This window comes from Typopeltis vanoorti, chromosome 1 (assembly GCF_054136105.1).
Source record: "Typopeltis vanoorti isolate ZY-2024b chromosome 1, IOZ_Tvanoo_1.0, whole genome shotgun sequence".
NCBI classification, from domain to species: Eukaryota; Metazoa; Arthropoda; class Arachnida; order Uropygi; family Thelyphonidae; genus Typopeltis; species Typopeltis vanoorti.
The window spans coordinates 51,049,742-51,077,322 of NC_143549.1; the positions used below are offsets into that span (position 1 = coordinate 51,049,742).

Below are 27,581 nucleotides of genomic sequence, written 5' to 3' on the forward strand. Positions count from 1 at the left end.
TTTTAAACCGTTCAGATATGATTAGAATATTAAGATATCATGGCTCTAAATTGCAATGTTTGGCAACTAACTAGTATAGTGTTGTCCCCTAAATTGAAAAAATGTCTTAGTTTTTATTTCTTTTTTTTTATTTAAATGTTTTTTCAAGACAATGCACTAATAATTGTCAGCAAGTAAAAAAATATTTTTATGAATGATCATGTAAATTGCTTCGTCTCTGGATCTCCTTTGATGGAGTTAGTGCCCTTCGCTAGTTACATCATATAGTTTCTTTGACACGCTCGTAATCAAACTAAACATAACCTGCCAACGTTCTGTTTAATTTGAGAATGAACGTGCCAAGGAATATACAGAATAACATCTCTCCCCCCCCCCTTCAGAAACAGTCAAAACGATTTGAGATGTAGCTAAAACGAACACTCTTGGAACTCGTGTCCTGATGAGGCCCAACTACCCAACTAGTCGAAACAACAACACAATTGCATGACTAGAACCCGTTGATGATTAAAAGGTTAGTAGGGTACTGAATTAATACTCAAGTGTTGAAATAATTATTTTCTCCTTGAGTGTGTGTATTTTCTGGAGATCACAGAGGTTCATAGTTAAGATCTCTGTATTAACAATTGCTATAAATATCACCATTCCTCCCCCCCTCCCTCTAACAACGCAAGACAGATTGCTTTGTTTTTATTCTCAGTAACACTATCTGCATGTAGTTTGGATATCGCTAATTAAAATTCGTAGATTTACACAATGAGTGGGCTAAGTTTGACAACGAACAACAGCTGGTCTTCGAGATTGCTAACTTGGGCAAGTGTGCGTTGTTAGCAGTAAATCTAGAGCTACGTGTTGACATTTTTTTTTTTTTCTCTCGCCATTTTCATACTCAAATTACCGTAAGGTTTTAAAACATTTCAAATACAAAGTTTCGCATCAGCGTGTAAATATTTATTTTACAGTCCAGATTACAAAATTGAAATCCTCTATTTCATCATTTTAATTAGCACGCGCTAGTGACGATCATCCCTTTTATTCTCGTCATACAAGCGAGTGCTCGCAACCAATATTTATTCACGATTATTTTTCGTTTCGAACTATAGAAGGACGTTCAATGTAAGGTTAGGAATAAGGATTAGAAGATGGAAAAGGATGTAGAAATAAACAAAGAGGAGAAAATAGAAAAAACACGCATGCGCGGAAGGATGCAAGTGATCTTTTAGATTTCCGTAAAGTACAAGCTTTGCAGTGTTCGCTGCCAAACTGGTCTTGTGTAAGAACGTGTCTGTCTGTATGTCTCAAGTAATCGTCTGCTATAGTGACAAAGTACAAAAACCTTTCCAAATGACAGCAGCCACTCCTATAACAATCTCCATAGAGAAAGTGACACGGGATGAAAATAAAGACATCAATTTGAACCGAAAGTTTCTCAAGGTGATTTAACCAAATCGGATAAGAAATAAAGAAAAAAAAACACGATAGAATAGAAAGAGAGGCAGATGGATTTGAAGGTTAGGGATAAGATCGATTGAGAAGTATTCTCTCTTTGAATGTGAAGCCTAAGTCTTGATTTTTTATTTTTAAAGTTAAATGAAGTCCTCAAATGCTAAGAGGAGGAAAGGTGGGGGTGAAAAACACTTTGTAAGTGGGAGGAAATTGTGACTCTATTTGCTACAAAAGTATTCATCAGATACTGCAATCAAAAGCACCACTTTTAATCCGAATTACTTGGAATTTTTTCTGGTACATGATGTAATCCGGAATTGAGATAGCATTAGGAAAGATTAGGGGATAAAAAATGATCATACGGGGATTAGTGTGCCATCTTCCAGCTGGTTGAAGTAGGTAGAGTTTGCTTTCCATTTAGTATAGCTCCGGGTTCGAATCCCATCGTGAGAATGGATGAGAAAGTGTTTAGGTGGTGGATTATTGTCATTCCCCGACGTGTGATCACATCGTCCTGCTCATTGGAGGTTTGAAGTGGCTTGAATAGTTTCATAGTTCCACGTTTAGTCTTCTAGAGAAGGGTTATTGAATGATGTAATACTGACCAAGGGCTAATACACGATAGATCTATAATATTTTGTGGGTGGGATTAGAAAGAAGATTAAATTGTAAGGAATGTTCGACCAGAAAGGTGATAATCACTTCAAATGAAGTAAGGATTTAATGAGGAAAAACATTAAATTTCAATTCTTCGAGTAATTTCAAATTACTCGAAGAATTACCATCGGTCGAATAAAGGCAAGCATTGAAATAATGCAAAATGACGCATTTTAGTAAGGGAAAGATTTCTAATTCTCTTTTAAATTTTTCTGTCCATTCGTTCCCTGTTCTTTGACTTACTTCTTCCCATACGATACCAACATTCGTTTACCAATCTAGAAAGGGTTGACCCCACTCTTACCACAAAATCTGATGTTAGCACCGAGTTTATTCACGGCCCAATTGAAAAGATGAGTTGATGATTTCATGTTCCTCTACTCATACAAACTATGAGTTTTTTTGGGTTTTTTTTAATTACGATATATATAATACATATTTTAAGGTTGCACTAACTCGGAACCCTAAACGAAATCATGATGTGTACGCAAAATATGCGTACACATACTATCCGATAACAATCTGGAAGAAGGTTTTTATTCTATTCCCTCGGCCAGACGGCGCTGAGGTAGCTATATGCTACCATACTAGGGAGATGATTATGAGCAAGGTGGTTTCCCGTTGCCTTCCTCGATAGTATATTTTATAACTGGAGCCGTTTGTGTTCGCGGGACCGGATTGCCTGTTTTGAGGTTTGAAAAACCCGAGTTACCGGGAGAAAAAAACCCTCCACCTCCGTATGAGACAGGTTAACTCACTTTTAGACGAAAGAGACCAGATAAAAGTTCCTCACTTCACGGACGGGATTCGAACCCACGTCTTTCAAATCCAAGGGGGGGGGGAGGGTGTCGAAACTGACTGAGCTACGGAGGCTCACTACTTCATTCGATCGTATTTGACGCGTATTAGCGGTACTGCCTCAAGTACAAAAACAAACCAATTAAATTAATTAATTGATGACCTCGTATTTCCATCGCAGTCAGTGCAGTTTTCTGTTTTCTTGTGTCGCACATATTTCTAGCTGAAATGTGTGCGACTTCACTTCCTAGTTAACTTATGAAGTTTCTTGTTTCATTAAAGAAAGTTGCAACGCCTTCTCTGCGTTCTAAGCACCTCATATTGTTCTGCAAATCTTTCTTCTCTACGAACGCTTCATTGTCGGAGTGTTTCTCTCGCCCATCACTTTCTTAAGTTGTTCTGCTATCTCCCATTATTGATGCCATAAGTCTTTATTTTCTCTCTTTTCAACTTTCCTTCACACTCGAGAGAAGTTACAATTGCATACACGGGCGTCTCACTTTCTTTCTTTTTTTTGTCTGCAGGGAAAACTTAGCAGTCCTATTACGGCCATAGCTATAAATAAGAAACCTGATCAACACAATGTTAGGAAACTGTCGCCTTTCGTTTGCTTCTATTGTAAACAGCTTCGGAAAACAAAGATGTTGCTGCTGAACTCATCTCCGACTCCGTAAATAAATAATAACGAATGAAGGAGAGAGAGAGGGGGGGGGAGAAAGAGAGGTGTAATAACGATTCAAAAATAAAAGACACAACATTATTCTGTTTTGTTTCTCAAGGTTTTTTTTTTTAAAGTTGACAGTAGAAAAAGATAGAAAGAAAGTATTTAAAGACAGAGATGTAAGAATAGATTACGAACGGGAAAATTAAGGGAAAGAAATAACGTGAAAGAACGAAAGAAAAGAGAGAAAGAATGAAAGAAATTTTGAACAACTGATGAAATAAACTTAAGGGGGATGGAGAGAGAGAGAGAGAGAAACAGAGTGAAAATGTTTTACATACAACCGAAAAAAGAAATATGCTACTCTAGAGACAGATATATAAAAATAGAAAGAAGAAAATAGAGTAAGCAAGATTGATACATTATAAATTGAAGAAAAGAATACAGAAACCTAAAAATGCAAAGTGAAACAGACACATAAGGAAACAGCAAGAGAGAGAGAGAAAGAGAGAGAGAGAGAGAGAGAAAAATAAAAAGTTGACTGAAATAAATAAAATGAAAACAATAGAGATAGATTTTTTTTTAAAATTTAATTTTTTTTAAAATTTAATTGGCCGAAATGAAAGTTGGAATAATCCGCACAAGAAACTAATTTACTTGTGTATAAAATATATCTTAAAAAGAGAGAAAGGATTTACGAAATATAAAATATAAAGACGTCAAATGATATGAAACAAAATTTGTCTTTCTTTCTTTTTATATTATTCTGTTGGTTTGAATTTCTGTACCTTAGTTGAGGTGCTGTTGTAACAACCTTCGCTGTGTGCCGTCTACTGATCTTTCATCGGAGTTTCCTTTACTGGCTTAAATATAAACGAATCTCACTAAAAGCTCAGTCGCAGGTGTAGATATGGATTAAAATATGCATGCATATGTAAAAAGAAAGAGAGGAATATAGATGGAAAGAAAGATAATGGAAGCGAAAGAGAAGAAGAGTGTTAAAATATGAATGCAGTGGTTTGCCGACCCTAGATAGCCGACTAGTTAGCGTACCCAATCTCCTAAAACGGGTTTTCTAATCATCTAACCCTTAGCCAAACCACATTACTGATAGTCTTACTGGTTGGCTACAATTCGTTGAAGGCAGTCACCTAAAAACGAACACCCACTTTCATCAAGGACAGTTTTGTTCTTTTTATGTGGTTAGGCTTAGTGAAGTTTCAATGCAGTGTCCTATTTCTTAATCAAGGAATTGATCTCATGTTTAGGAAATATGACACCGCACTAGCTAAGTTTGGACTGCATTACGGGTGAATCGAGTCCCTATTCGTGGAAATTTAGTTAAGTTTAAGAAAAGCAACAAAAATTTCCACTTGCAAACGCGTATAAAAAGGGAGAACCACAGTATTAGAAGAACTATCTTTACCGACAGAGATCTGATATTGTTTATTTCATATTACCGCGTCCAAAGCATCAAAAAAGTAGGAAAATTCACCAAACGACAAATATGCAGCTAGAGTGGAATTCAGGCGCTTAAAACTGGCTCGTTACGGTCACTTACGACAATAAAATGGATCCTAATTCCTTCCATAAAGGACTTGTTTTTCAGTCGCCTCAGAAATCAGCCTGTTTTTATGCCGTCCGAGCCATATTTAAGGTTCATTAAATATGAATCAAGTGCCATTTCTGAACTCATAAAAAAAGAAACCAGTAAAGTATGTTTATAGTGTTAGTGTAAAATCATTACGTCCGTGTGTCGATGATATCGCCCTCTAGTGATCAGTACGGGTACTTTGTTTTATGTTGTTTAAAATTTTCTTACAATATGCAATCAACGAAGCTCATTACGTGGGTTTGGAACATTAAAAGTTACAAATCAGAATGCCGATGCATCTTTCTTGGCCATTAATCGACCCTTCCTGTTGTTATGGCAACCGCACGCCTTGGATATAAACACGACTAAAATTATGTCACATCGCTGGTTTGTTTTTCTCTAAGCTGCCTGTAAATAAATGTTTCGAATTGTTTAAAAAAGTTAAAAAAAAGAATGAAGGATTATTATTATTGCATGCTTTTGAAATACGTGTATTTAACCTTTTTTCTATATTAGTATGGATACGAAATATATGCGCTTTCAACAAGGCTTTTATCATGTTGATCTGTCAGCAAACCTGCATTTAACACGCATTGGCTTCTGTGTTCGTGAATAATATAAACATTGATAAATCGCGTGTCAACTCAACTTGTAAACAATTGAAAACAACAATGGTTGCCAAGAAACAAACAAAGCAATGAGAACTGCTCGTTTTTGAATTGACATAGCGATGGCTGTGTATTGTTGCGTTACCTGTCAGCGAATGAGGTGACCATTCATCGCAGCAGACATTTCAAAATACTTAACGGAGTGAAGAGACTTCTGTTCATTTTTTTTTTTTTTTTTTTTTGTCTATTAGGGAAAATGCAAGTAGATACAAGGAGTAGAAGAGAATAATGATATTAAAAACTCGACACTGCAGCTTTTTAAAATTTATTATGCTTCCATTTAAATACCTTTTATTTAAATAAATAGAAGATATAATATAAATTATTATAATAAACAACATAATTCTAATTATTCGTTTTATCTTCTAAATAAGAGACAAACAACATTAATGATTTTTTTTTACCTTTTTATTTTATAAAAGTAAATCTACGGCTATTTTTATGTGGCTCCAACCCGCGAAATCTTTTTGTAAATCTATAGTGTATGCGTGCAGTGGGTAGACTATGGATTTTCAATTTTTAAAATTAATTTTATATATTTTTATATTTATTTATTTTTTTACATCGCCTGACAAACCTTGCACACGGAACTTTTTCAAGCCATATCAAGCCTTCAATAAGGGGGGAGGTGGTCTGACATCGGGCAATGATATTTATCTCCCACTTAAAGGAGCATTTACAAACATTCATATCCACGATGGGTTTCGAACAGCAACATGTTGGTTTTGAAAACGTATACTCTAATCATTTGTCGCCAACAAGATAGGCAATAAATGCAAATAAACATGGTAGATGCAGGGCCGTCATCTGAGGCAAACAATTAAATATCGCCCCTGATGGATTAAAAGACAAAAATATAAGAAAATCTCCAATTGCTATTTTGTTTTTATCACAACAGAAACATTAATGCAAAACAGTTACATAATAATAGTAATTAAATCTTTGCTCTACTGAGATATCGCACAATAAATCTGTTTATAAGCTCTTATAAATTTAAATTATAAGCCAGACTTAAAATTAAAATTTAAAGCTTTAAATTATAAGACTAACCAATCCTTCTTGAGTCATTGCTGTTCGAAAATAATTTTTAATCAGTTTAAGCTTGGAAAAACTTTTTTCCGCATTTGCTACGCTAACAGGAATTATCGTAGTAATTTTTATTAGAAATATAAAGATCAATTTGGTCCACTAGTAGGTGCTGTATAACAGTAATACAGCACCTGCTACTAATTATTGCTTACTGCAATAACTGAAATGAATGCAACGTGTCAACCAATCATGATGCCAGGATTGGTTGGCATCAGTTTATCAAAATTATATGCTAATATATAAAAATTTAATTTATGGCCATATTTTGGAACGTAAAGCCAACACTGGTTTCGTTATTACCGTTTCCTAAGGAGAGAGAGAGAGAGAGAGAGAGAGAGAGAGAGAGAGAGAGAATCGATTTCTTATTTCTTTTATTAGAAAACCATTTTAAAACAAGAAGGCACATATCATGGTTATAATATGATGAAGGACATTTTTCCACATCATCAACCTTCTTTATACTGTTCCGTGTCTCCCTGTTCACAACATTTCCTTAATCACTCGTCTTATTAATCTCTCTATCAGTGCTTTCTTTGCATATTGATCCTTTTGATGACATCTTCATCCCCCTCCTCCATTTTCCGTCCACCAGCTGCATTTTTATCACTTGCTTATCGACTTGGTTGCTGCAGCATCGTATTCTGTCTCGATCCCAGGTTGTGTCGGTCGGTCGGCTCCCTGTGAACCTATAATTACGAAAAGATCCAAATTAAAAACTAACACATTTATCCTCATCTATCTCGCCTTCACCCTGTAATTCTCCATCACTCTGAACCGTGTCGGATGCTAGAAAAGCGAGCATAATTGGGATACTAAAAAGAAACTTTAACGATTATTAAACACATACCTTCCGCTGTTGACGCCTAATAAAGCATGAAGGCAACGCAACTTTTAAAACGCCAGCAAAATAACCGTTAAATTACCAACTTTAACGGTTTGCGTCTTCTCCAACATTAAATGAATCTTCATAAATATTTATTTTGGGGTCATTTTCTGCATAACGAGAATGTATTCAAATTATCCCCTCTCCCCACGAGCTGTGCAACGATATCCCCTTCCCTGCTCCTAAAGAAAAAAAAAAAAAAAATTGTTGTTCTAAGTTGTTATGCCTTCGGACACTACATCATCCATATAGCAGTTAGGCTTAATTTCAATTAGGCCTAACTAGGCCTAAATGCCATAAGATATAATGGAATATTTGACCATACAATCACTATAAACAAATTACACTTTTGCAGGTCCGCTATAGATTAAGGGATGAAGTACGTGCCTGTATCCTATCTCTCCCTGCTAATGACAACCTGGCATTCATCAGAACATGCCATTTTGGAAGCAAGAATAAAACATAATTGGTTTTCATTTCACATCCAATTCGATTTACAGCCCCTCAATAATTAAGCCCTAGAACAGTCACCGGAGCAAAGACAGTGAGATACACTGCACACTGTCTTATGTCAAATCAAGCGCACACTAGCAAGTACGTTGTTACCTAGGTAACAGAATGGAGTGTAATACAGTGGTTGGCTGCAATAGGCAGTTGTTCTGATTTATTGTGCATTCTTTGTGAGTTTGGTATCAAATGGAGCCATTTTAGTCGTGCTTTATGAGAACATATGGGAACGAATTCTACCGGAAGTTGCATAAAATAAGACAAAAAAGTAGTTGGTTGGTAATACGATACGATAAATATTCTCACAAAGTTCCTATTTTATGATTTCTGTGTTTCTGTAGGTATCTGTCTAAATATTGACTGTTACGTAGTCCCTAATAGAGTTATGCCTATCGTTTTGTCTACAGGAGATCAGTTTGTTCAGTAAATATCGTCCTTAATGGCTTGAGATGGATTTTTTTTTTGTTCAAATAGACATGAAGTAGAAAGAAAAAATATTCCTTCGATTTATGTTTTTGTTTGATGTCTGTATTGGAAGTCGTGTGCGTGTGTGTCCATTGTTGCCATAAGGAAGAGATTACCGTAGCGTATTGTAACAATGGAACTCAACGCACTACTAATAACTAACATTGTTGGTTATATTGTTGCTGAATCTATTGTAAACTACCATTTCCCCCCCCCTCCCCCTTTCGATGTAACTGATTGCCCAACATTTATGTCCAAGTTAAAAATGAGTTTTTCTAAAACTCGTCGGAAAAACATATATATTTTAATCTTTCTTTTCAAATTTCATGACTGTTTGCAGTTTAGCCTGTCATTTTAGTGACAGCCAATACATTCCGGTCAGAAAGAAGGGTCGATGGCCTAGGTTCGTTTCTTAAGTTGTCCATAGCTATTACTGCATAAGTCTATTTCTATTCGGTATGGTCGAAGCTATTGGTTTTAGTACTTCAGAATGACGGGTGTGTCTTTTTGGACACAACGATATCAAATGTGAAGCATAGATAGAATGATAGATATAAAAGGATGCCTCGATCGATAGTGGTAGAAAAGAGAAAGAGACAGAGAGAGAGAGAGAGAGAGAGAGAGAGAGAGAATTAAATAGAGAAATTCGATGGAAACGATAGGATATTATTTCAGAATGGTTAGCATCAAATGGTGTAAAAAGAGATAGTTAAACTGACACATGGATAAGAATACTGGTGCATGTAGCGTGGAAAACCATAGCCTATTCTCTTAATGCTTTTGTTTTTGCTATGTTTTTCTTCTCAATTAAAACCGAGTGACATTCTAGAGAATTTCTGTTATTCCCAGTCGTTCAGCATATTTGACGTAAGCTATACTCGAATATAGAATGTTAAAGTTGGGAGCATTTTACTGTTCAATTACGGCAATGCGCCTATTTCGTTCTTGACTGCGTTAATGTAGATTCAAGCAACATCTATTGTTACCATGGAAAATGCTGGAGTGTAATGTCACGTCAGTCTCAAACAAACGTAATAAACTAACTATGTCTGGAAACATTTTTAAGCGTAACTGCAGCCATTGATTCCTTTTTTTTAATGGTGGAAAGATTTTTCACTCGTATTTATTTATTTATTTTTTTAAATTTCGAGTAAACTTTTTATATTTGTTTTCATTACTCGAATTAATACTACTGGTTTCGAATTTTTTTTTTTTTTCAAAAACTTTCAAGCGTTTTTTTTTTTTTTTCGATTTTATTATTTGTGAATTCATGTGCAGTGATTGAGCCAGTTGATGCGATTAAAACAAAAGTAGAGAGAGAGAGAGAGAGAGAGAGAGATTAAATAAATAGAGCAGAAATAATTAGATAAATGTATCACTAAAATCTATAAAAGGATCGATCCATTCCTAAAACAAACTGACTTTTCATCTACACGTCAACGAAAATGTTAATTTTATTTAATAACTGAAAGTACTTCCAGTTTGCAACATGATGTTGCGACCTGAAGTAAATGAAAAGTGACTGCAAGGTCATTTTAAACAACACAAAAAAGAAAAGCATCCACTCAATTTTCTTGTTCGTTTTCTTCCATAATAACTGTCTGGACCGACTCTGTCTGAAAAAGAAGTAGAAGGCTGCTACTCATTAAGTGTTTCTTTAAGTATTCGCTAGATGGCGGTGGTAGCAAGCAGAGTAATCTGGAAGCCTTAATCACATTATGTTACAACTTTTTTATGAAGCGTTGCTCACAACAACCAACGCAAACGTCAGTCTATTAAGAAGAGCAGGTGTTGGAGTTCTCACACAAAGCATCGAATATTCTAATTAGGCATATTTATAACTGTGCGAGTTCGTATATACGAAACCAACAGTGAGCCTCATACTGTAATAAATCACAGCTGGCTTGGGGGTGAGAGAAACGTTGTTTGTTTTATTTTTGATTACTCTTTTGAACCGGAGCTAGTTTCCTGAGAGCGAAGCTACAAACCAGTGTAATAAGGAAAATTAGTTGTTTTCTGCTAAAAGCGTGCTATACAATATTGTTGCAATATTCGTCTGCACGTGTTTTCAAACAGTTTTCACTTTTGGATTTTGCACACAAACCTTACCACTTCTTGTTTGCCAAGAAAAAAAAAAAAAAAAAGGTACAAAGCTGACAATTTTTCTCCCAGTACTATTTACAATATCGCAGTTGTCATGGTTACCAAACTGAATTAGACACGAAATTGACAAACTGTCCTAGAATTCTTTTCAATGCGAAGGTTACTAGTTACGAACTGACAAATTTTTCTCCCATAGTAGTTTCACTGGTAACCATGGTAACTCAATTTTGTCATGAAGCAGACGAAAGCTTCATGACTTGAAGCATTTCAAGTCATGAAACAGACGAAAAAAAATTTTTTCGCCATGATCCATTGTTGGCATTTTTTCGTCCTGATTCATTGTTGGCACCATTGGATTACCATGGTAACCGACTGACAATATAAGTCAATATTTATTAATTAGGCTGTGATTGATCATGTTTGTGTTCTTGTTTCCACAGTTCAGATTGAATAATTACTGGAACACAGTTGGGATATTATAGAATTCGGATGAAATAACATCCAAGCTATTCCTAGTGCAACTGATCCTCTTCCTCCTTTCTATTGTCTAATGACCAGTAACTAGCCGCGTCTGATGAGCAGACAAAACGGTTCGTCCTCATACGATCTTCTTTCTGAACAACCGTTGTAATTAATGATCCAGTGTGACCTGCCGCTAGTTTGCTGTCTCGCGGGCCTTCGGCCGCCAGCCCATGTTTACAATTAGGATCACCTAACAGGAGACATATATCTTTTATATCTCCAGGCAACGAACGATAGGCCAGAGCTGGAATTGCAGACGTTACCATGTTCGGCTCCATTACCTGATTATCTATAGCGAATGTCTTCATGCACCCTTGACAACGGGAAATGCAGTTTCTCCAGGCACTGGGGGAAGGACGGGAGGGGTTGACTGCCTTTCTTCGTCGCACTCGAGCGAACGGGTTGACGGAAACCGGAAAGGTCTGGAACGCCAAAGTTTGGGAAGTAATTGACGCATCTTAATTTATCTTTGTGCACTGATTGTGTTAAGGCTTAACTTAAGAAAGATTAAGCCTAACGAACTACCAAAACGTCTTATCTTCAAATTCAGGTTATTGGCAGTTGCTAATCTTCGACTAATTAATATACTTAGGCTCAAGACTAGTTTATTATGTTAATAAACTAGTCTTGAGTTGAGTTTATTATATTAATCCCGTCTTTATCTCTTTAAGAAATGCAATGGGATAAATTTACGTTTGGAAATGAGAGAATTTAAGGAGAATGCTAAGATTTCGGAAGTGCTTTGCAAACTGTACCTCCGATGATCCCAGAAATTCTTGATATTATGCAGTTATCTAGTTAAAAATTTAGTTATTCTTTATGCTGTTATCTAGTTCACTGGTTCCCAACCTTTTCCCACTTGTGTACGCCCCCTTTTAAACCCATTTCTATAAATTGTACCCCTTGCTTTTAAAAATAGCTGGCTTTAAATACTGACACTTTTGTTCAGAGCCTATCTTAATATAAAATAGTGGAAATGAGTCTTTTCCCGTCATTACTGATTATTTTTCGTGTACCCCTGAAAACGGCCCAGGACGTACCCCCAGGGGGTACGCGTACCACCGGTTAGGAGCCGATGATCTAGTTAAAAATCTAGTTATTCTTTATTCAGTTATCTAGTTAAAAATCTTGACTAATGTTACGTATGGAAGGTCTGAGATGGAATCAAGTAAGCATCAAAAAGTAACATCGGCCATGTCGTAAGTCATGTCAAAATCAGTCATCACTGCCCCGCCCTCTTTCTTCCGAAAAATTCTCTGATGTCATCCGACAGCTTTTTCCCCTGGTTAACTGTTATCCCCCCCCCACACACACACACCAAAGGAAAAGATCAATCTTGCAGAGGTCTACCGCCCTAGACTTCAATATCCGGATTGGCCATTCGCATAGCTGATCCCTTGCAGTCCCAATCGATAATTCAGGAAGTTATGGCGGAAGGATATGAAGTTCTCTGTACATCATCGCCATGGACAGCTGCCACGTGCAGAATGGAGACGAAGAATTTCGTAGATAATGCTCTTTGATATATCTCTTCGTAAGATTAACGTTTTTACAGCGAAATTTTCAACTTCCACCTTTCTTTATGCGAATATGTCACACAGAAACATCCTTTGAGGTTGTATAAACATATCACGTCGCACCATCCATTCCGCAGTTCCTTCCGATATGGACTTCATATCAACTGCATAGCCGTCACTCTGCATTCTAAACGTGTGTCGGATTTCGAAGAATTGCACTTTTTTTTTCCCTTTTTTTTTAAGGAGACATTGAAAGTCCTACGGATAATTACTAAACTGGTTCATTCGTACATTTAATACCTTCTTCATTTATCGCTCTGTTTAAAGGTTACGTTTGTATTTCATTATTTTTTCCTTTTCTTTTTTCCTTTAGTAGCGTGCATCAAGAATGTCGGGCAATTAAACATATTTTATGGATCTTGACGGCACATCAGCGGATAAATTCGGAATGCTTTATATTTACGTGTTTAGAACTGCATGTCAGAGATCATTTGAGAGAGAGAGAGAGAGAGAGATGTACAACCATCGAATACCTGAGAGGTGTTGTGTAGTCTGAAACGACAAACTCAGTACTAGGCGTAGAATGTACTATTTTGATGGCAGTATGAGAGGGAAGATAAATGAAAGCATCTTAAATAATTTTACTGTATATCCTTCTCCGAACTGATTTATTATTTCTTTATGTGGTCCTTTTTTCCTGTCCTCTTTTGTAACGTTTCGAAGAATTTTTTTCTCCCGTTTTTTTTTCCTTTTCATATTTTAGTGTTCCTGTTCTTCCCTTAATTGTATATATATTATGAGTTCTTAATATAAACTAATCTTTCCAATAACGTACTCAGATTTAGCATTAATCCAAGTATTTCTTGCTTAGTAGCCTCACCCCACCTACAAAATAAAATTTAAAAAAAAAAAAAACGTGCACATTCATTTTTATTACACTAAAAAAAAAAAAAAATTGACGCACTAAACCATGTCGTGTAAGCCGAAACGAACTTAAAAAAATAAGCGACAACAAAAATTCGCCAGCATTCCTTCCCAAACATTCCATAACTTATACTTAGCAAAGGATCAAAGTCAGTCTGTGAACTTCACAAAGAGCCTGGTGTTTACTTACAAATATTGCCTACATGTATCGTCCATCATTCGCCGTTAGCGAGACACATTTCACGCATGCGCACATCGAGCGATAATTTGAATTTTTTTTTTTTTTTTTTACGTGGACATATTAACAGGTAAAATATTGCAACGCAAAAAATGAAGAATAACATTAACAAAGTGGGGATGGGGGGTGGGAGGAAGGACGCTTTCCAACTATAATCGTTTCATTCATCACTGTGTTATTAAATCTCTTTTAATTTTCCAGTACTGGGGGATCAATTTAAAGACTGGAGTGTTTTAAATTACGCACTCATTGAATCAATTTGTATATTAAAAATGTTGCACATGCGCCTTAAACCATTGGCGCTTATCGCCTCTTTGAAAGAGAAAACATGCGGATACGCAATAGCACAGAAAAGAGCATCTGTAGTACTAGGCAACAGTTGATCCTTTTTAATCCCCATTGCCTGATGCCAAAAGGATTAAGGAAGCGTTCAAGGAACGCCAGCTAATACCGCATCCCTCGAAGAATGGCGTTTACAGTAACTGAGAAAATGTGATCAATAATGAGTGGATATATTACCTTTCGTTGTGAGGCATAAAATATACTAGCACGAGAGCATTATTCTCCCCCCCCCCGCGCTCCGCTTTATTCTTATAGATAGCTTGTTAACTCTCATCTTAGTATCTCTGGCTAGCAATGAAGAGAAAAGGCTAACATAGCGATACGTGACATGCATATTATTAAATAAACTCTGAAGAGGCTCGGAAAGAAGGCTCCTCCCTTCAGGCGTTGACCACTTGAGACTCTACACTTACTAGGACATTTACTAAGATTAACGATGAAAAAAAGATAGAAAGAAAACTTGTGTTTAATTTTTTTTAAATGCTTTTAATTTTTTTAATTTTAATTGGTTTTGAAATTTAATTATAAATAATACAACATCCTAAAATATACATGCTTATACGTGCTGTTTTGTTTTATAGTTTTTTTTTTAAAAAACCATTTTTGCTAGACAATCTTTTAATTCAAATTCAGTTTTTTAAAGTTTAGATAAATATAATTTAATATAAAATGTATAAAAGTTACTTGTAAATATGTAGAGCAAAATATTATACCATACAAAATAACTTCTAAAATTAATATTAATCTAGAAATAGAATTAAATACACCTTTCTAAAAAATTAAACATATTAATATAAATTAATGAATTAATGATAAACAATGTTACTTGGCTTGGAGAAGGAGAAAAATGTCCTTTTTAGGACTTCCAGGGTAACAATTAGCAATGCTGAACCAAGGAAGTTAACTGAGGTTCGGCTGTTGCTGTTATCCTGGGTGATGAGTTTTTGAGTTCGCTCTCTTAAGGTTTTTGCCTTAAGGGAGCACTTTGAGTCTCCGGGGAAGGTGTTCTCCGGCACGGCCCGCTGAGGGGTTCTTGTCGGTGAATGAATTATTTTCTTCGGAATGAGCGGTTCTGCTCGGTGGTCGAGTTTCACTGAGTGGAACCAACGCGGAGATTTGGACGGTCTTTCGCCCACGAATGAGTGGCCTAGAGATCGTCTGATTTTTTGAGATTTTACCCCTTTACTTAAACAGAGGGTAACAGATGGCAATGCTGTAGCCAATGAAGTTTTAACTGAGGCTCGGCTATTGCCGTTATCCAGCCATGACTAGAGCTTTTTAGCTCAATAACACTCCATCCACACAGATTTTCTTCATTCAGATGACGGGATAAAGAGTCAAGGACTCAGTCCATCGCCAGTTCTTATAAGAACAATGTTACTTTTTTATGTGGAGATAATGCTTATTGTTTAATTCAATATTTTTTTGAGGTGATTTTTCATTTTGTATGCGTTTTTACTATACCTTTGCAGTCCCACTTGTGTAATGTTTACATATTGATTATAATATTTTACGAACAGCAGTGTCTGATAACTATGCGTTTGTCTGAATGGAATGGTATTTAATATACACTTGCAGCTCAATGTAGTGGCACTATTTTTATTGACAGAGTGAGCATTTATTAATTAGAGATATCAGTGAAGTGTGCTAAGTGCCTCCTTAGCTTACAATATTGTATTTTATAACAGTTTGTTTCTACGAGAAACAAATGTTCTTAGTATTCTAACAGTAAGAAATTAAAAAAAATAAATAAAACTCTAGACAGCATAAATCCAATCTTGATGCGTGCTTCTAATATTCGATTTACAGCTTAGGTTGCTGTTAATTTTTAATTCTTAAACAATTATAGTATTCATGTGTTTTTTCTCTTTCACTTTATTGGTTAAAGAGTATAACCAAGAAATTAAAAAAGTGCAGTTCTCATGCACTAACTGCGAGGCATAGATCATAACCCGACGACTAATTTTAAGTTCAGTCTCGCGTCCATATTACAATAATTTCATTATTATTATTATTATTATTATTACATGACATCTAAGTCCCTCGAGATATCGCGGAAGCCCAATCTGCACTACATATCATGTACACCAAGACAATTCACCATCTCTATGCCACATTCGCTACCTCTGTATCGAACCGGCTATTTTTCCAACTGTAAATGTACGCATGAAGATTCCTAGTTTCATGATGATAATTTTCATGGCGAAAAAAATTTATAATTTTTCAGGAAGAAATGCTTTCTTTTCTCTTGCAAACAGACAAACTGGCCGTAGAACACATTAATAATCAACATTTACATTCCGGCACTATATCAACAATACTGAATATTGCTAACTACGATAACAATCCATACTCAAATGGTAGAGTGTTCCTTATTTTGTACAACAATCGTTACTGTTTCCATGGAAACCTGTTCTCTCGAACGACTATAAAACGGCTTCAACAGTAATTAGTGTTTCCAGTAATGCGGTACCTTCTAAGCTCATAATTTCACATAATTGTCATATTTAGTACTAAAATTTGTCCGCTTTAAGCCAAAAGCATATTGTATAGATAAAATTTATCTACAGGAATGGACTGATGAACTCTAAATGAGGATCCTAAGTATCAAATTGTACAAAAATCCATGTAGAGGGACCCCCACTTGTGTACGCAAATATTAATAGGCTTACCTAGTGGTGAAACACAGGTATGGATTAATGGAATTCGATCTTCTCTCTCTCTCTCTTTGAAAAAAGAATGTATTTCATTAAAAGACAAATGACTAAGATATGTCTGTAATCTAATCTAATCTACAAACTTGGCTAAGAAATCAGTCGATTTCTTAACATTTTCAAAAAAGGGAAACATGCGAATAATTATTAGATGGTACGAAATATAAAAGTGTGTGTGTGTGTGTGTATTAGAAGACTCCTATCCACGAAAGGTTGTAAGCTTGTAATATATTAGTATCGTGGGCCAAGAGTTTTTTCTATTTTTATTAATTTTCTTTTTTTTTTCCCTTTGATTTATTTATTTTTACATGGTCGGGAAACTGAGCTCCAGAAACCAAGCATGAAACCTTTTTTATCAAGTTACTTCAGGCTTCCAATAAGCGAGGAGATAGTCTCACACCGGGTTATGAAAATCATCTTTCACCTAAAGACAATAAGAAACATCTATTCACGCGACGAATTCGAATCTACAGCCTCTTGGTTGAAGATGGATATCGTAACCACTTGACCCATCAAAGGTCAGACTCACTTTTTATGACAATTTACCGATGAAACTGTGTTGGAAGCGGGGGGGGGAGGGGGGGATTAAGTGGTCTGAAAAATAATGTGTGTGGTGTAGGGAGTTGCGTGACTGGATTAGATAACCTTCAATGGACCGTCTATTGTATGCTGTAGGATTTCAACCATTTGTAAGTGGGATTATCCTTAAAAATACAGGGCGATTAAATTCTTAAACCTCATGTAGTCTACTGTTTTAAAAATTATTCAAATATGCTTAGTATATATTTCCTTCTCAGTTGACCGATTTAAGGTTATTTCGTTTAGAAAACTGCCTTTTTCTTAAGAAGGGTTCTCAAAGCGTGTTATTAGCGTAGTCTCTCGTTACATGCAACTAAACATCCATTAAGAAACTGCAGCTGCCGCGAGCAATTAACAAAACAAAAAGAATAAGGAATCTTTAAAAATAATAGCTAAAATCTGCATTCGTCAGTTGAAAAGAACTGTCTAGTGTAAGTAATATTCCTCTGTTTCCATAAATTATCCAGTTATAAAAATTATTTTGTCGAATTCTTACACGCATTTTGAAAAATCCGCATTGGAGAAATCCAATGATGCTTCGTTTCCGGTGAATGAATGTTAGTTTATTATAGTCTTCGACCCACTCTACGAATTACATTAATCGACAAACAATACACGGGCTAAGAAACTTAATTACAGTGGTAGAGCGTGTGTGTGTGTGTGTGTGTGTGTGTGTGTGCGTGATGAATATCGCAGCTGCTGTGTTAACGATAGAGTCTGGTCTTTAAGATAAACAGCGCTTATCTAGCGAGCATGTGTAATTGGCATATCGGAAACTTAGTGTGTGCGTTGGTTAATTCTTTCAGTGACGCATTTTCTCTTCAAGTGGCTCAATAATTTTCAAATATTGCCTACTAAAAACTCTTTGGCATCATCTCATGTAGAAAATATAATCGGCAGTACGTTTCTATGTAAATATTTCATCTTTCTAATTGAGTATCGTTGAATTATCAGAAGAGTTTTAAATACAACTAAATTCTAATTAAGTATTTCTGAAGATGAATAGAGTTTTAAACTAAACACATTAAAATAGTTTATTCCTTTAAGATGGAAAGATAGGTTCTGGGGGAAAAAAAAAAAAAAGCTCATTTTTTTTTTTTTTTTTTGCGAAATTCGTATAACGTCAGTTAAGTTGCGAATATACTAAATCATAATTACACTTTAAAACACAATTAGAGTTTTTGATTTGTTGTTATTTGGGTTAACTACTCATTCTATTCAGTAGTTCAGTCAGTATAGACGAACCCCTTTGGTCGGAAAGACCTGGGTTCGATTCCCGTCCATGACGCCTTTATCTGGTCTCTTTCGACTAAAAGTGAGTTAGCCGGTCTCATCCGGGGATAGGTTTTTTTTTCACTCGGAAACTCGGGTTTTTCGTTCCCCAGAACAGGCAAACTGTCCAGTGAACACACATGGATTGTAGTCATGAATACGTTCCAGCCATATGCCAGTCCGGAGCCCTAATAAAATTGGGGGGTTGGGGAAAGCAGTGGTGAACCACCCTGTAAAAACCACCTCTATTCGCTCTATTCGTTTCTTTCCTTTGTAGATACAAAATAAGTATTTAAAAAAAAAACCCAAATCCTTCATCATTTAAGGGTTTTTGTGGGTGTAAAATCTGGTTAACAGGTGGACATGAGTGGATACAAGGCAACATTTGAGTTACTAAAATGATTATATTGGAGTCATTTAATTAATCACATTTCATGTCACTGGACGCCGTATGGTCGCTTAAGCCTCTTAGAGGAAGAAGTGGTAAGGTGTGTAAGAAGTGGTAGACTTACTAAGGAAATTACAAACATCCATGCCCATAGTGGGGGAAATTCAAACCCACAACCTGTTGGCTGGAGAGTACGTACGTTACCCACCCGATTGTAGGATTAATACGGAGGAAATATTCCAGCACTTGACTATAACACCCTCTAGCCAAGTGCGGGTCCTCCTCAATTTTGGAGTTTGTTAGCGTACTTGTGAGGACTACAGTTTCTCTTAGAGAGTCATTTAATGAATGGAATAGGTTTGCCAAAGTCAGTCGGCATTGGTTTGTCTGCCAATGAGTTCAAGGAGACTTATTAATAGATATTGTATTGATAATTTTAGTCTTTCCTGATGAGCATTTGGACTCCGTGAAGGCACGTAATGATAATAATAAAATATTTTATGATTCAGATACCACCAGTTGCTAATGGTGCTAAAGTATTATACAGTACATTTTCTACTTATATTTGCTCATCTTTTTCTTTTTCTACTATTTATATGAGTAAAAAAAAACGTAACTTTTGTGGACAAAAAAAAAGAACAACGCTGTTTATGATTGGATTGCTGAATTGTCCTGCATTTTTATTAAGAGAGGAAAAGAACTCAGGAAACACAATAAAATCTCTCAAACAAAGAAATAAGGCTGTGTTCTAAAGAAAAATTTAGCCTCTTCTTGTACTTCCTCATAAAAGTTGCAAAATGTCTGAGTTGACTTTAAGTGTTTGGTTCGATTTTATTAATTCACAACACATTTTCTTCTAAAACTGTGGATGAAATTGCTGAATGCTTTATTTGTTATCACGTTTTAGGCGTCCTCAGGTGAAATTTGAAGGGGTTTACAAATAATAATAATAATAAAAAAATACAGAATGTCATAGGCAAATGGAAGGAAAAAAATTCTTCCAGCTGCATTTAACCGAGTGGAACCACTTTTAAAACCACTTATTTATTTTAACCACTTATTTAACCATTCGTGGAACAAACTGAAAAGGAGACAAAATTTATCATAGGGCTGTCCTTGCTGGATACATAAAAATGTTCTCAGAGTAACAATGTATTACATACACTATATACACTGGAAATGCGTACGTATACAACAATAATAAAAATATGATGAAAGAAACTAAAAAAATAAGTAAATAAACAGTGGAAATAAAATATCAGACATTGTAGAAAGGGTTGGACACAAGCTTAAATTAGTCAACAGTAAACGTTTGCGTATTCTAAACATTTAAAATTAGCAACAGTGTGTGTATGTTCCAAACAATGTAAGTAAGAAAGAATGAGGTACTCATAAGACACTTGCAAGGTTATTTTAATTCTATTTTTATTCTAGTCGTATGTAATCGTATACAATCGCTTAAAATGTGAACATTCTAATTGGCGATGTATTAAAAAATTATATTTGAATAATATATTTCAGTGAAGATCTACTAGGTAAATTTCATCAAAATTCGTCGGTCTGCTTAAGAAATGAAAAATTTGCAAGCACAGTTGCATCTTTCACTGTTTTAACCACTATCGCAACAAAAAGGATCCCTCCGGAAGATAGCTGTTAGAATCGATGAAAGCGATGAACCCTTTAAGTTCCGTAACTGAACAAACTAATGACAATGATAAACAAACAAACAGAACAACAGCGGACTGTGTGAGTGAGGCTTCGCTGTTTCTCAAAATCTCTTGATGATCTCTTCTTACACGCCATGATGACAAAGTGTGTGGGGGAGGGAGTGCGTGTGTATGTGTGTTTTGTACACGAGGCACAGAGTAAAATTCCGTGTTTCATAAAAAAGATTGATCGTCTGCCATGTCAGGAGTGCTTTGTTTTCATTAATTCCCAACAGTAGGGAGCGAAAAGAGACAAGAGATAGAGGGAATGGTACAGTAAAAGGTAAGCACAAAGATGCGTGCATTTTTTTCTTATTCCTCTCTCTATCTTTCTTTCTTTCTTATCTGTCTCAGTACATCTAGGCATTGATACCAACATGCTGGACTTAGTAGAACATGGACTTCGAATCAGTGTTTAATGCAGAGGGGCTGGTGACGATTCAGTGCAAATTATGGAGGGGAACCATTTTTTAATCTACTGCTACTACTAGGATTCCAGTATCTGTGTTGTTACTAAAGCAAATGAAATTTAAAAGTGAGAGGTCGGAATAATGTCATAGCTTCAGCATCCCATTATACAGAAAAAAAGCAATACTTGGAAAAAAAAAAATAAAGTAAATAAAAATAATTTCTTCGCTGTGATCCCAGGCTCTCCCAGAATTCTTTCTAGCAAATTAACATACAGTTTTATTTCATAAATATATAGAATAAATGACCATTTCTCTGTAGTTGTCATTAACTGATCGATTGGTATTCACATCGTTTAAAAAAAATACTGTTTCATAAAGAAACTGCACTACAATAGTATATGGCAATACAATAGCTTCAATTACACTGAGAAAACAATTACAAGCCATTGTTAACAAGGCATTCCATTCATCTGTAGATTTTAGATGCTTCCATTTTGCAACGCGCAAACAATGCAACATCATTGTTAACAAAGAGTTTTGTTAACTTTTATTCTGAATGCACTTTTCATTGAATGTTTGGTTGAAATAAACAACTTTATCTGCCAAGTTATTTATGCAGATTATTAACAAAAATCTGCATAAATAACTAAAAAAATTGATTTATGTTAAAAGTAACAATGCAGGCATTTCCTTTACAATTAGCAGAGTCACTCAAATAATTCACGACTATAATTATTGAGCTCATCAATGTACATAACTTGTTTTCTGCTTGTGTAATTCCAGCTATTGAATGCAATTAACGTACTTAATTTAAAGCCATAATTCTTGATTTTCCTCCCTTTCTTTTCCCATTCCTAATGAGAATTTCTAAGCCTATTGAAGTAATTTCCACTGATTAATTAGTATTTTTTCTCTTATTATATACAAACATTGTAAATGCCTCGAACTACTTAAGAAAATTATATTTTTTATGTAACTCGATAAACTGTTTTTTTTTAACATTAGCTCATTAGAATAATTGCATATAAAACTAAATATAGTAATTGCTTATTTTTATTAGAAATATAATATTTTATGTAAAAATGTCTGCTTATCGAGTGATATTCTCACTGAAGATTATGAATAGCAGATGGTTAGAATTAAGAATGCTATAAAACTTTTTTTTTTAATAATTGATGATAAATGCACATCAAGTAGGTGAAGATATGAATTCATCGTATCTAGGTATACTAAGGAGATTTTATATTCATTTTATTTGACAATTTTTCGGCACGTTGCGACCTTCGTGTCGTTTTTAGATTTCTTTCATTACGTGATTATTGTATAGAATAAATATGACATTTTGTTTTACGCTATAACATACTTATTTTATCAAATAAGCATTACTTTAATAACTTCCTTGGATCTGGAAATAATTATAAATAAGCTAGTTTTGTTGGGTGTAACCTAATTAAGGCATATGCAAATTAATTGGTGCGTATATGTAAAATATGCGAAGAAAGACCATCTGAGGGAGCAAAATCTCCATGTTTGATTTCTAAAACAGGGTTTCCAATTATCTAACCCTTACATAGGCCTCCTACGATGGGATTCATATAAAAAATTAATAATTATAGTATGAAATGACTAGTAGGTATGGGCGTCCGCAGAGGGAGCAAAAGGGATACTTACCCCCCCATCTAATTTTTTAAAAAAAGCCCAAAAAATTAAATAATTAAATAAAAATTTATTGATGTAATATTTGTCTCCAAGCTTTTCTCCCCCCTGGAAAATTTTCTGCGGCGCCTATGCTGATAGGTATATGGAAAAATAATTAATAGGTATTAAAATTAATTATATACTTATTGCATGCAAAATTATTTGGCACGCACGCACACACACACACACACACACACACGCACACACACACACACACACGATCCAGAACATTATGATGACAAAAGCCTGTATCCGGCCAACTAGACTGCAGGTTTGAGGGTGACAGTATCCTGGTTTGGAGATCGTTCTTGTGGACATAGGTCCTCGTAGTCCCATTAAATACATATTGGCACCTAATGTTTAGCTGGGGAAAAATATTTCAGGCCAGATATGGTCGTACACGGCCGATAGATCTGGACTCTTCCAACACAGGGACTCTTCCCAGTATCACAAGACTCGCGCTAGGCGAGCATGGCTCGAAGAGCATACCAAGTTACAGTGTGCTCTATTGCCTGCCTAATTCCCGCGATGTGAATCCCATCAAATATTCTTATGAAATGCATCATCTCTTATTCAACGCCAGTGCCTCGTTCGGTCACTTACCCCCGGACATTGTTCTGCCTAATTGGAATCTAATACTTCAGAACACCTTCCCTGGTCTAGTGTAATCTATGCCAAGACCAGCGCAAGCGGTTACCTCTGTAATAGGATGCCCAACACGCTACTGAGTAGGTGGTCAAAATGTTTTGACTCAAGAGTGTATATACACTCGTGTATGTCAGTTAATATGCACCTTATGGACAATAAAAATCTATAGAATAGTGTACTGTATAGAGAAATATGCAAGAGAGTGTTATCTCATACGGGAATTCCACTGCCTCATCTCTATCCAGTCATGTATTATCATGTAATTCTGTAAATGAAAATGACAACTAATCTACTAGACACGTAGTAAAATCCAACACTTCTACCAACACTTCTACCGATTTTACAGCAATGTTCTCATGAACTTGAAAGTGAGATATTAGAGCGTGCAGAAATAATAATACTCTGCTCTAACCGTCTGAAAATTAATTGCAGCTCTGGTGAATATAATTGAGCTATGAATACGAGCTATGCTATAGTGAGGTCTCCTCGCTATGACATGGTATAATCTCCAATTTTTTTTTTTTTTTTTTTTGAGTATTTTTCATCGCTTTGTCTTTCTTAAATACTACAGCATTCAGTTCAAGACGCCCGCCAACCGATTTCTTGTTTTCTCATAGCATCTTGCTGACAATGTGGTTTTGTTATATAAAATACTGTAGGAAAAAATTAAATGATACATATATAGACTAAATAAATTTATAAATATGTCATGTATTTTTGTATGTAAAATCCTAAACACTTGAGAAAATGTCTATGATATATAGTTTATGTTTCTGCGTTATTTCAGTGCATTTAAAGATTATTAAATCTTTGAATTGAAGGTAAATTTCCGTCTGATGTGCTTTTCCCTGCCAGATTGGCTAATTCTGTAGTTTAATTACCACCTACTATGGAGTTGTCGCCAGAGGGCACTTACGGTCAAGTTCGCTTCACAGAAAGCAGTATTGATTATCTAAGGACATAATTAATCCGCGCCCATCTGATAAATCGCGATGGTTTTTTCATTAAGCAAAAATGTATTATTATTATTATTATTATTATTATATTTTTATTTTTATTTTTTTATATGAGTGCATTGTCAAATTTAAATCGTTTTAGAATATTTCTTGTTACGCAATGAGCTCATCCTTGCACAAGCTGTCGTGATGGGAATGCATAGAAGGATCAGGGAGTGCAAGTTACTTAATTTAAGCTAAGAAGCATTGGGTAATTAGGAAAAAAAAATATCGAACGGCAATTAAGAAAGTTTAGTATTCAACTCGTGGAACATTGCCCACCATAAACCATCAATCACGTGCTGTGTAAATATGCTGCGATATATCGAGTGCATGTTTTAAGCAGGGGCTAATCATCACTGTCAACAACATGAACGATAAAAAAAAAGTCCTTCTTTAGTTTCTTGTCACCGGACCGATTATTACAACCAAGTTCACTTACAAAGAACACAATGCAACGCCTATGCTATTGTTAATTAGATATGCAAACGAGGTCATTAATTAAACTAATTCGCGTAAACAAGCATGTTTTTAACGATACACGCAGGGTAGTTTACGCATCAAAAAGATTCGCCGAAGCAAGTTTAGTTTGCTCCTATATAGACCTGCATTAATTAACTTAATGAAATCGACATTGTAACTACCTGAGTGACGTCATCGCAAAAGACTTTCTTAACGACAACAACAGCAAAAAAGCTATATTACAATAGATGGCGCTTTCATATCATAAGCCTAAAGTTATGTTTCCTGTAGAAGCACTTAAATAAAAATACACTATTTTTTAGGAAATATTTTAACCTGTGGAAAGTTTTACCGATGGAGTAGAAAGTATATTATAGTTGCAAAGAAATTATATTCTTATTTTTATTCTTTATTTACTCCAGCGTAAGCAAACAAAGTGTTGCGCGTGTACTATCTTCACGACTAGTGTACATGATGTTGACCAGTGGTCTTTGCCAAAGTATTAGCTTGGCCTCAATTCTGTTTGCTGCATGCAAACAACATTACTTAAATGCATTTGTAGCTAATGATAAAACAGAAAAACATACATTCATCATTAAAAAGAAAATGAATTCTCGATACTCACACTCTTCCCGTATTATAATTTCGCTTTCTTTTACAATAACCAATAGCAGGCATGCTCACGATGAACACTTGATACAGTTACTACGTCGTCAGCCCTCTTTTTCCGTGTCTAACACGCCAACAACCTATTCGGAGTGAATTATAGAAAACACTATTTGGTACAATAGCATTGAGTGCGCCTGCGCATACTCTTGCAAACTTCTTTCATGTATGCATCATACAAAACACTGACAGAGGTTTTGAAAACATATTTTCGTATGGCGCATAATTCTGTTTATTGAATGTTCTACTTATACGCTAAAGGGTTTTGGTATTTTATATTATAGTGACGCACCCAGTTGAGGCAAGGGGCCCTGCCCCACAAAAGAAAAAGGAAAAACAAAACACTAGAAAATTTTCCAAAAATCTTTTTCCTAATTAAAATTAATTTTTTTTTTATTTATGTTGTGTCGTGTCTTCTATTTCTATACTGCTTATGAATTAGCGGTCACATAAGGTTGGAATACCCTATAGCTGTCGGGAATGAGGGCCGCTATGAACTCAAGGCGAACGAAGTAGTGCTTGGGCGTTCCGAGTGCTACTTCGTTTGCCCAAGCCGGACCAGAGTAGATCACGGGTATCATGTATTGGCAATCACTGCAGATGCTGAGTCATAGGCCGTATGGAATGTGTAGTGTGTATTTTCAAATCGTCTACTCAATCCCCCCCCCCGCGCAAGATAAAATCCTGATTGCGCCACTGATAACAGACAACAGTCATTTGTTGTCTAGTGGTAATTTACAAAAGAACAATCGTTTCCAGTTTTTGTGATTCATATGCAGATTCTAAAAACTAACGCTAGGTAACGCATTATGTTAACACGTGGTAGCTAGTGATAAAATAACTTATCAACAAAACTGAAGCATGTTTTTTTAAAGTTTCTGCTGTTTGTATTATGAAAGACGTTTGTGATTGATGAAGAACTCAGTGATTATCAAGTATTCATAGATTTTGTTTGTTTGTTTTTGATACGTTCGTAAATCTTCCACAAAGTTAGAAAAATAACAACTCTGCGGATACGTGATATATCATACTTTAAAATAGTTTCTTAAATAGAAGCAATCGATACCAATTGGAATTCAGTACCTCATCTTAAAAGAAGAAAATAATAAACAATGACGTCATATCTATGCTTTGTTGTTGTTGTTCGTTGTGAATGCCGAAATACCCAGCTAAGACTTATGTAGATGAAAACTATCTTTTGTATACTCTGACGACATCTCCGTAAGTGTGTTGTGCGGTATTTTTATGAAAAGATAAAGCATTTTTGTGCTCTTTCGCTTTACTTATAATAGCTTCCTTTCATAACGTTTTTGTTAGATAAAAGAAGCAATGGAACATGGAGCAGGCAATGCTTGCAAACACATCCGCGAAATAATTTAAATCAACTTCTCAATGTTAAAACACAAAAATTGAAAATTTCTTTTCATTTCTTTCTTACACAATTTAGATACTCTAAAGAATCAAAAAGAAAGAAAAATGAATTTTTTTTAGGAAATATATTATCGACTTTTAATAGTTGGAATTATCACTGTCTCCGTATATCTCAGCAAATAGTAGAAATAAGATTTTAATAGAAAAACCAATAAGAGGTAATTGATGAGATACTGAAGGGTATTTAAAATGTAATGCGAT

At 35.3% G+C, this 27,581-nt stretch overlaps 1 protein-coding gene and 1 long non-coding RNA gene across 2 annotated transcripts in view; one reads left to right on the forward strand and one right to left on the reverse strand.

Annotated features, from left to right (window-relative positions):
• sand (potassium two pore domain channel sandman) overlaps window positions 1–27,581 on the forward strand; it is a 346,390-nt gene that overhangs the window by 151,165 nt on the left and 167,644 nt on the right. The window lies entirely within an intron of this gene.
• LOC150109969 (uncharacterized) lies at window positions 7,265–26,039 on the reverse strand. The gene is made up of 2 exons (XR_016550671.1): window positions 25,909–26,039; window positions 7,265–7,596 (listed from the first exon to the last, which is right to left on the reverse strand). It is a non-coding gene; the product is annotated as an uncharacterized LOC150109969 (long non-coding RNA).